Here is a 10,887-nt window from a genome sequence, read left to right on the forward strand (position 1 = left end):
GGTGCTATCACAAAAATAATATTGTGAAATGCCCTCAACGCTGAAATATCCTTTTTCCCCCAAAAGTCAGTCATAAAGTCCGGTAGTTCAGCATCTCTAGAAATACGTGAAACCCCACAAAAAATATTTTTTTTTCTTTATAAAATGATCTTCCAAATTAACAGGAATCCTCCTTCTTTAAAAGGAAAAAAATAATTTGGAAGATCATTTTATAAAGAAAAAAAAATGGTGGGGTTTCACGTGTTTCTATAGAAACGTCAAACTATTGGACTTTAGTGCTTGCAGTTTGCTGACTCTGCGAGCCGGGACTAGGGCTAAGAGAGTGGTTTTGAGGGTTAAATACCTAAGAGAACATTTTTCCAAGGGTTCAAATGGCTCATGTTGGAAACCCCTTATAACTGTTCCTAGATCACAGACTGGGCATTTGGGTGGGTATGGGACTCTACGTCTAGCGATAGCCCTCAGGAATCTGACCACTAGGGGATCCTCTGCCAACTTCAAGTCCAGAAAGTTAGACAAGGCAGCTACTTGGACTTTGAGTGTATTATCTGCTAGGTTCTTGTCTGTCCTGTTTGCAGGAATTCGAGTACTGTGTTCAGGATAGGAGCTCCTGACGACTCATTCCCCTCCCTCCAGATTTTGTCATAAATGGTGTTTGTAGACTTTTTCCACCCGCCTAGGATGGTGGAGACCATCTTCTCTGATAAGCCTTTTTTGGTTAGCCTTTGCCACTCAGAAGCTGACAGCTTTTCCGGGTGTGGGTCTAGCACTGCCCACTGTACTAGTAGGTCCTTCCTGGGTGGTATTGTCCATGGGTCCATTAGGCTCAGCTTTTTCAGAAAGGAGAACCATGACCTTGTGGGCCAGAATGGAACGATTAGGATGACCATGGCCTCAGATGTCTGTATTTTCTGTACCACTTTTGGTAGTAATCTGTCAGGAATGGACTCAGCACTGGTGGTGGGACTCACCTGCCGTGTGGGCTGCAGTACAAGGGCCTTGGTGTATGTTTCCCATGAGCCCCTGTACCTGGTATCCTGTGTTCCTGACCTCTGCTGACCGTCTCCTGTTGAACCCCTGGCTTGCCTGACCATCCTTCTGCCTGATCCTCGGTACCAAGCTGCCCGCTACCTGCTGAACCTGGCTTGTGACCCCGACCATTCTCTGCTTGCTCCTCCTGTACCACGCTGCCCGCACGATACTGACCCGGCCTGTCTGACTACGCTTACTTCACCCGATGATCCATCCATCCCGCACGGATCACCTTTAGTAAGGCTGCCTGCCTCTTCCCATCAGACTCCGTTCCTGCACTTCCCTGCCAGTACCCTCTACTACAGCCGGACGCACTCAGGGTTCGCGACCTGGTTCCAGTCTGCACCAAGTCCATCCCCACCATCAGGGGCCCTGGTGAACAGCAGGCTGAGACGTAGACCCCGCACCCTGAGGAAATTTGTGCTGTGGGCTGCTAGAGACACTGCCAGGCGGCACCTGACAGTACCTTACGGCCTGCCTGACCATTTCACCTCTCCAGCCTGACTACGCCTGTGTTCCTGAAGCCTGCTACTTCCCTGTGTCAGTCCACACATTTCTGGTCATACCCGGATCCCTAACAGAACACCAAGGCCAGTCCTGACCAGAAGTGGCTGCACAGGGAAGCCATCTTGGCTTATTGTTGCGAAGGATGCATCCTGAGGACGTTGTATATTTGTGTCTGCTAGTCTTTGATGACAGAGATTATGCCTATGAGACTGTGCAGGAGTATACCAGGGATCAGCTGCTAGAATGCATATGGATCGCTCATTTTCTAGTGGATCAGGGCACAGAGTTCTCTGAGGTGCAGCCATTGATTCAGGTTTGTGCAGAGTTGGCTTCGTCTGGTGCCCCTGAGGGAAGGGATGACTTTTTGCCACCATTTAGTGCAGACCAGGTAGAGTCCCTGGTATGGTTATTAGAGGATGATGTGGATTGCTTCTTGGAGCATTATTCTGCATGTTCACAACATGTGCTTAGGGATTGTATAAACGCAGTGCAGTCTTTGACCAGACGGGCTTTGCGTAAGCTGAGCTTTGTTCAGCCAGTACTGCAGACATGGTCGGATTTGTTACATCCAGCCTCAGTCAGCTTGCAACAACCCAGTCCTGCTTCTAACCATTACTCTGCTCAAAGCTCTCTTCCTCCAGTTCCCACAGCACCCCCAGTGACAGCCCAGTATACCCTGCTAGCTACCACATGTCAGTCCCCTGCTCCCACTCGCTGCACCTATCCTGCCTTTTACCCTGTAAAGAAGCGCTCTTTAGCAACTGCTCCCTCCTTTTTTCCATCATCCGGCTCTTCCCTGTCTTCAGCTGCTCCATCCGTTTACAGACCTGCATTCACTTACAGTGCTCCAGTAACTAAACCCAAGAAGAAGCGAAAATTCTTTCCAACCAGTACCATCCTGCCAGTATCCAAACCGGTCAGCCTGCTGTCTGAGGACCTGCCTTCCGTTGTCCAGCCTGATGCCGATCCGGCCAGATGACCCGATCCTGCCAGATGACTCGGTGCCCGCTGTCGAGCTTGGTGACCTGGTGCCCGCGGTTCTGCTATGTGGCTCGGTGCCCGCGGTCGTGCCAGATGACCCGGTGCCCGCGGTTCTGCTAGATGGCTCGTGTCCGCTGACGTGCTCGATGACTCGGTGCCCGCTGACTTGCCAGGTAACTCGGTGCTCGCTGTCGAGCTTGGTGACCCAGTGCCCGCGGTTCTGCTAGATGGATCAGTGCACGCTGACGTGCTCAATGACCCGGTGCCCGCTGACTTGCCCAGTGACTCAGTGCCCGCTGTCGTGCCAGATGACTGTGCCCGCTGTCGAGCTTGGTGACCCAGTGCCCGCGGTTCTGCTAGATGACTCTGTGCCCGCTGTCGTGCCAGATGACTCGGTGCCCGCTGTCGAGCTTGGTGACCCGGTGCCCGCGGTTCTGCTAGATAGCTCGGTGCCCGCTGACTTGCCCGGTGACTCGGTGCCCACGGTCGTGCCAGATGACTCCGTGCCCGATGACTCCGTGCCCACTGACTTGCCCGGTGACTTGGATCCGCTGTCGAGCTTGGTGACCTGGTGCCCGCGGTTCTGCTAAATGGATCGGTGCCCACTGACGTGCTCAATGACTCGGTGCCCGCTGACTCAGTGCCCGCTGTCGTGCCAGATAACTCGGTGCCCGCTGTCGAGCTTGGTGACCCGGTGCCCGCGGTTCTGCTAGATGACTCCGTGCCCGCTGTCGTGCCAGATGACTCGGTGCCCGCCGTCGTGCCAGATGACTCGGTGCCCGCCGTTCTGCCAGATGACTCGGTGCCCGCCGTCGTGCCACATGACTCGGTGCCCGCTGTCGTGCCAGATGACTCGGTGCCCGCTGTTCTGCCAGATGACTCGTTGCCCACTGTCGTGCCAGATGACTCGTTGCCCGCTGTTCTGCCAGATGACTCGTTGCTCGCTGTTCTGCCAGATGACTCGTTGCCCGCTGTAGTGGCAGATGACTCGTTGCCCGCTGTTCTGCCAGATGACTCATTGCTCGCTGTTCTGCCAGATGACTCGTTGCCCGCTGTTCTGCCAGATGACTCGTTGCCCGCTGTCGTGCCAGATGACTCGATGCCCGCTGACTTGCCCGGTAACTCTGTGCCCGCTGACTTGCCCGATGACTCGGTGCCCGCTGTCGTGCCTCTGCCCGCTGCCCAGCCTGACATGCCTCCGCCCGCTGCCCAGCCTGATGTGCCTCCACCCGCTGCCCAGCCTGACGTGCCTCCGCCCGCTGTGCAGCCCGATGTGCCTCTGTCCGCTGCGCAGACTGATTTGCCAGCCCCTGATGTGCAGCTAAACTGGCCAATAACTGATTCCCAGCCTGCTCCTGGAAATCCTGTGTCCAGCGACCTGCCTTCCTGGGTTCCCCTACATAAAGAGAAGTCTGCCAGCAGGAAACCCAGCCAGCCGGTTGACTCCGGCAGTAAGATATCCAGCCAGTTACCTGACCCGGGCGGTGGAACATTTTGCCCACTAGGGACTGTTTGGAGCGTCCTGAGGCCTCTCCTTGAGGGGGGGGGGTACTGTCAGGAATGGAGTCAGCACTGGTGGTGGGACTCACCTGCCGTGTGGGCTGCAGTACCAGGGCTGACCAGCGGGTGCTCTCAGCAGCCAGAAGCTCACTCCTGTAGTCAGCCAACACCTGGGGCTCATTGCAGGAGGTGTATTTAAGGAATGACCAGGACTGTGATCAGGGCCTTGGTGTATGTTTCCTATGAGCCCCTGTACCTGGTATCCTGTGTTCCTGCCTCGTTGCTGACCCTGCTTTGATCCTGACCTCTGCTGACCGTCTCCTGTTGAACCCCTGGCTTGCCTGACCATCCTTCTGCCTGATCCTCAGTACCGCGCTGCCCGCTAGCTGCTGAACCTGGCTTGTGACCCCGACCATTCCCTGCTTGCTCCTCCTGTACCACGCTGCCCGCACGATACCGACCCGGCCTGTCTGACTACGCTTACTTCACCCGACGATCCATCCATCCCGCACGGATCACCTTTAGTAAGTCTGCCTGCCTCTTCCCATCAGACTCCGTTCCTGCACTCCCCTGCCAGTACTCTCTACCACAGCCGGACGCACTCAGGGGTCGCGACCTGGTTCCAGTCTGCACCAAGTTTATCCCCACCACCAGGGGCCCTGGTGAATAGCAGGCTGGGACTTAGACCCCGCGCCTTGAGGAAATCCATGCTGTGGGCTGCTAGAGACACTGCCAGGCGGCACCTGACAGTACCTTACGGCCTGCCTGACCATTCCACCTCTCCAGCCTGACTACGCCTGTGTTCCTGAAGCCTGCTACTTCCCTGTGTCAGTCCACACATTTCTGATCATACCCGGATCCCTAACATAATCTGAATGGTGGAAAGGAGTAAAAGAGGTCCTCCTCTCGTGGCTGAGCCAGTACATCTGTGCCTGCACTTTGAGGGTCTCTTTGAAGGCAAAAGTACTTCCCTAGTTTTGCACTCCTTTTGCTGGCAAAAAGATCTATAGAGGGAGTGTCCCATCTGCTGCAGATCTGGGTGAACGCGGTGTGGCTAAGGCACCATTCTGATTGGTTGATTTCCTCTTGACTTAACTGGTCCGCTAGCAGCTTCTGGTCTCCTTTCAAATGAATCGCCGTGATTGACCTTAGGTTTTTCTCTGCCCAGCCTAAGAGGGTTTCTTCCAACTCCATCAGCTTTGGGGACATTTGTACCCCCTTGTCTGTTCAAGTATGCGACAGCCATCATGTTGTCTGACAGGACTTGGATCACTTTCCCTTTAATTTTTTCCTGAAAGGCTGTAAGCGCTTTGAAAACTGCCAGTAGTTCCCTGAAATTTGATGAGCTTCTTTGGTTGCACGCTGCCTGTTGGGACGAAAACATTTTCGGCCCGCTTGCCTATTGGGAACCCCTTCTTTTTGTTGGCAGATGTCTTGAGGCCGAAGAGGTGCTTTTCCTCGAAGGGCAGGCCACACAGTCTGGATTTGGAAGCGATGTCCTCCGGCCAAGATTTCAGCGAAATGGCTCTTCTAGCAGAGTTTATTAGCGCAGTTGATTTTGCTGTGTATTTTATGGTTTCAGTCGATGCGTCCGCGACAAAGGCCACTACCTTTTCCAAAACTGGTAGTGACTTATGAATTTTGTCTGCTGGTGTACACGCTCTCCTGAGGAATGTGTCGGCCTTGTGGTCCATTGGATCCTTTAGGGAGCCCCCATCTTTGAAGGATAAATCCATGCTCTTGGAAATTTGTGAAAGAGGAGATGGATTTAGGGCAAGACTCCCATATTGATGAGTCTTCCTCTTTGAATGGAAATCTCCTCTTAAGATTCTTAGGGAAAAAAAGCTTTCCTTTCTGGCTCTTCCCATTCCCTTTTTATGGTAGACCATAGCATGGAATGAACCAGAAATGGGCAGACACTTCTCTTTTGTAGCCCTGAATATAGATGGCCATGCAGAGAGATCCGGTTGTTCTTCTTCTAAGTCTAGAGTGTCATACATTTCTTTCAAGAGACCCTCTGTATCTTCTACCAGAAAAAGGAACTTTTGCGACTTGTGATACTGTTCTTCCATCTCGCCTTCCTCTGAGTCCGAAGTTCTGGATAATTCCTCTTCCTGATCCGTAATGGTGCCCTGGTCCAGTTTTTTCTTCTTACCAGTAGCCTGAGGTGCCGGGTTGGCATCTAAAGTTTTTTCTTGCAAGTAGAACATCTCTTCCTCATCTCACAAGGAGACTCCTTCTCCTTCCTATAATCCTCCAGTGGGCCCATCTAAGAATGGGGAGATATAAAAAATATAGGCCTCCTAGGAGGTCACCCGGGAGTGCTCCCACAAAAGTAGAAATACAGACCCCCTGTGGTGCTGAGAGAGAGAGAATGCGGACCCCCCCTCTGAGTGACAGCAGGTAGGAGGAAGTCATGAAGGATAGAGGGGTCCTGCCAGCCAACTGGCTCCTACCTTGGTGCTGGCCTCCCCCAGCTTGGATAGATCTGCTTCCATCCTGGCTGCATTCCTGCCCTTGGCGGTGGCTGTGTTTGTAGGCTGATGGGGCTCCACCCCTCCCAGGGTCCGATAGCGCCAACCTCCCCACATGGCCGCAGTGGATGGAGATGGCCGTGGTATGGGGCAAGCTTGTGAACCGCCACCCATATCCAAGATGGTAGCTCTTCCTGTTTTCCAGGCGCCGGAAGTGACGATCCCATTGGCACTTGAGTGTGACATCATCCCATGCTCTGCCAGTGCCTCATCTGGATACTGGTGTGTAGTGGAGGAAGGTAGGCTTTGCCCCACAATGTAGCGGCCCCTTAGGTCGGCGAAGCAGGCTCCTTCCCCCGATGAGCCCCGCAAAACCGCAGATGGACATGGAAGGATGGGTACTTCTCCCCTAATTCTGCTCCAGATTTCCGGGAACCCCGATTGAGACCACCTCGCAAGGCCCCTGCCTTGCTTAGTAAAGGGGTAGCCTCATCCAGGAGGCCTCTGTACCCTGCCAGACAGCCTAGATAAAATAACGGGGGTAGTTTCTGGCTCGAAGAAACACAAATACTGAGGATCCCAGGGGTGGAGAGGCTATTTATTAGGAAAAAGTGGATCAGGTGTTTACTGGTGGGAGGAGCCTGATGTGAATCTGTCCTGGAAGATGACTTGGGGAAAAAGCTGGGGCTGGTGAAGGCACTTGGTTGCATGCCTCCTCCCTGCTTTGCAGAAGCCTCTTGCAAACACAGCCAGTTCCAGCAGCAGCACCTCCTCCTCTTCAGCCACGATTGCAAGGAGTGAGGTAGAAGTGGTCATTGGTGCAAATAAATACACACAATTAAAACCTGTTTGGTGTTCCTGTGTTTTTGAGTTTAGTAAGTGTCACCTGCCTCCTGCTGCTGCTGTGTTTACTTTTGGCCAAGGAACTGATATTTGTTGGTCTCTGGGTGCGTGCAAACGTACAGTACTTCCGCAAATGTGATGAAGAAATTCCGCTCCAGGAGCTTGGTCCTGAGATGATTTGTGTGTGATAACTAATTTTTATGCATGATCACTGGCTCCTGTGGCAGTACCCAATACATTTCCTTGTGCGTTGGCCGGGAAACCAGGTGTAACTACCGCGACAGGTGGTTTTCCACCACGACCCGCGGGGATCGGTCTGGAGCCAGCTCCTGGGATTGCTGCGTTGTCTCAGGCGCCGCCAGACATTTGTCTGGGAGACTGTGCTACATCTTGGTCGCCTGCTCCGAGTATTGACTCGCTGGAGTCCAAGAACCCGGACTGGGGAACCAACCACCAAATTATGGCGCTCCACTTCAGGAAAAGGTGAGATCTTTGCCCTTTGGGTTATAACAGTCAGGACCTCTCGATGGTATTCGAAGGAAGGGGAGCACAATCGGATGATTGCACATCCTGGGCTAACTTCCAGTCAGTCAGCAATTTCGGGTTGGAAAATCTGGTGTGTATGTGAGTGAATGAGAGGCTGCCCAGCAGCGAAGCGAGAGTGGACCCTGCGTAGGTGCAGTTCTTGGTACCGGGGCTGATATCGTCCTGTTCCAAGTCACCGATAAGGGGAAGCGTTTGTCTTTTAACCCTATTGTGTCAAGGACCTTGGACCCCTTACCAGATTCTCAATCCCCTACTCCTCTGTGTCTGTTTTATTGTCTCTAAGGAAACAATATGGGTGATAATTAGTCAATCCTGACCCCCTTAGAGTGCATGGTCAGTAATTTCAGCAGTGGATTTTGCAAAACCTGAAAACAAACTCAGTCCTAAAAGGTTAGAAACACTGTGCAAGAAAGACTGGCCCCATTATGGAAAATGTTGGCCGCCCCACGGCACTTTGATTTAGAGATAATTGACCAATTGCCAGAATATATTAGGTCTGATTCACAGAAGCATGACAAGGTTCTGTACATAGATTGTTGTAAGAGGGTGACAGAGGTGACAGACCCTAAGTGGATAAAGTGAGGGAGGAACAGTGTAAAATTATGGTTATGACAAAGGTAATACCACAGACTAAAAGTACCAAGCGTATCTTTTCCCAACCTGAAGAGACAGACCTGCCTCCTCCATATATACAGGGACATACCACGGGTGAATATAGAAAAGGGACAAGCTGTGACGCCTCTCCCCATAGACCAGCAATCCGGCCCGCGGAGCGCGATAAAAAAAAAAAAGCCAGGGCAGGCAAACATTGGCTGTCAGGATGTGTGAAGGCGGGGCAGCGTGACGAACGTGAGGGAAGCTAGGCTCCTCTCACAGTCCGCCCTGAAGACCGGAACGGCGCGGGAACACGGCGAGAGGAACGCGCGGAGCAAAGGTAAGTAAATTGACACAGTGGGGACTTGGCTTACTACTTGGGGGGGAATAGTACTATGGGGGATGAAATACTATATGAGGGATGAATTAATATGGGGAATGAATTACTATAGGGGGCATGAATTACTATAGGGGGGATGAATTACTATGGGGGATGAATTACTATATGGGGGATTAATTACTATGCTTACTATGGGGGAATATTACTATACTTACTATGGATGGCATGGTAGTGGCTGGGCCGGCCAGCAGCTAGTGGGGGGCATAAAAGTTTTGTAAAATAACTCTTTTTATGCTTTTCTACCTTAAATTAATCTAAACATTTAATGTTACAAATTTTAATTTAATTTATATTAATTCACACATACACATCATTCATCTACTCTTGGTCTGGCCCCCGGGTCCAATATATGAACCCATTGCGGCCCTCAAGTCAAAAAGTTTGCCCACCCCTGCCATAGACAGTGGGAATTTAGCTCAGACCTACTTCCCAAAGCAGATGCGAGCAGCCCATCAATGTCAAATCTTACCAAACATGTTCAAACTAACACCCCTAGTCATGACAATATCAGTACTAGCAGTAGGATGGGAACTGGGGGCACAGCAACAACCAATTGGCACACAGATTAGATGTTCACTTCCACCCCGAAGAATCCCAGTGCCAGTAATCAAACTCTTGCTCCATCCTTCAATTTACCCATGCAAATGCCCCTAAGGGAACAATTGATAGGGGGCCACCGGACTCTAATCTACACTCCCTTCACCACAACTGACTTACTGAACTGGAAGACGCATAACCCTCTTATAGTGAGAAACCACAGGCTGTGACAGATCTTCTCCGTTCAATAATTCAGACGCATAACCCCACCTGGTCTGACTACCAGCTACTTCTACTGACTCTTTTTAACAGAGAAAAGACACAGGATAACCCAGGCAGCTTTTAAATATCTTGGAAGAGTTGTTTGAGGTCGTTGTCTTGTTGGAACACCCATTTTAGGGCATTTCCTCTTCAGCATAAGGCAGCATGACCTCTTCAAGTATTCTGATGTATTCAAACTGAACCATGATCCCTAGTATGCGATAAATAGGCCCAGCACCGTAGTATGAGAAACATCCCCATATCATGATGCTTGTGCAACCATGCTTCACTGTCTTCACAGTGTACTGTGGCTTGAATTCAGTGTTTGGGGGTCGTCTGACAAACTGTCTCTGGCCACTAGACCCAAAAAGAACAATCTTACTTTCATCAGTCCACAAAATGTTGTGCCATTTCTCTTTAGGCCAGTCAATGTGCTCTTTGGCAAACTGTAACCTCTTCTGATCATGTCTTTTTTTCAACAGTGGGACTTTGCGGGGGCTTCTTGCAGATAGCTTGGCTTCACATAGGCGTCTTCTAATTGTAACAGTACTCACAGGTAACTTTAGACACCTTTGATCTTCCTGGAGCTGATTGTTGGCGGAGTCCTTGCCATTTTGGCTATTCTTCTATCCATTCGAATGGTAGTTTTTCCACTTTCTTCCACGTCTTTCAGGTTTTGGTTGCCATTTTAAAGCATTTGCGATCATTTTGGCTGAGCAGCCTATCATTTTCTGTACTTTATATGTTTTCCCCTCTCCAATCAACTTTTTAATCAAGGTACGCTGTTCTTCTGAACAATGTCTGGAACGACCCATTTTCCTCAGAATTTCAGAGAGAAACGCACTGTAACCAGCATGTACAACATTTGCTGCCTTCCTTAAATAAGGGCAATAATTGCCACCTGTTTTTCAAAGAATGAATGACCTCACTAATAGAACTCCACACTGCTATTATTTTGAACATGCCCCTTTCAATTAGTGATTCAATTACACAGAATCAGCAGCATGTCATGACTGTTGGGTCTGTTGGATCTCTATTACTCTACTACACCTGCTAGTAAATTATTTGCCATGTAGAAATATCATTTCTACCAAAAACAGTGATTAGGTTAGTGACATCAGGTTAGTGATGTCTGACTATTATTTTGAACACAACTGTATGTCCTATACTATGCCGTGCTGTACACTAAACTAATGGAAGCAGTCCTTGATG

The sequence above is a fragment of the Staurois parvus genome, unplaced genomic scaffold (assembly GCF_062004578.1).
Source record: "Staurois parvus isolate SC_StPar_1 unplaced genomic scaffold, SC_StPar_1.0 ptg000937l, whole genome shotgun sequence".
NCBI classification, from domain to species: domain Eukaryota; kingdom Metazoa; phylum Chordata; class Amphibia; order Anura; family Ranidae; genus Staurois; species Staurois parvus.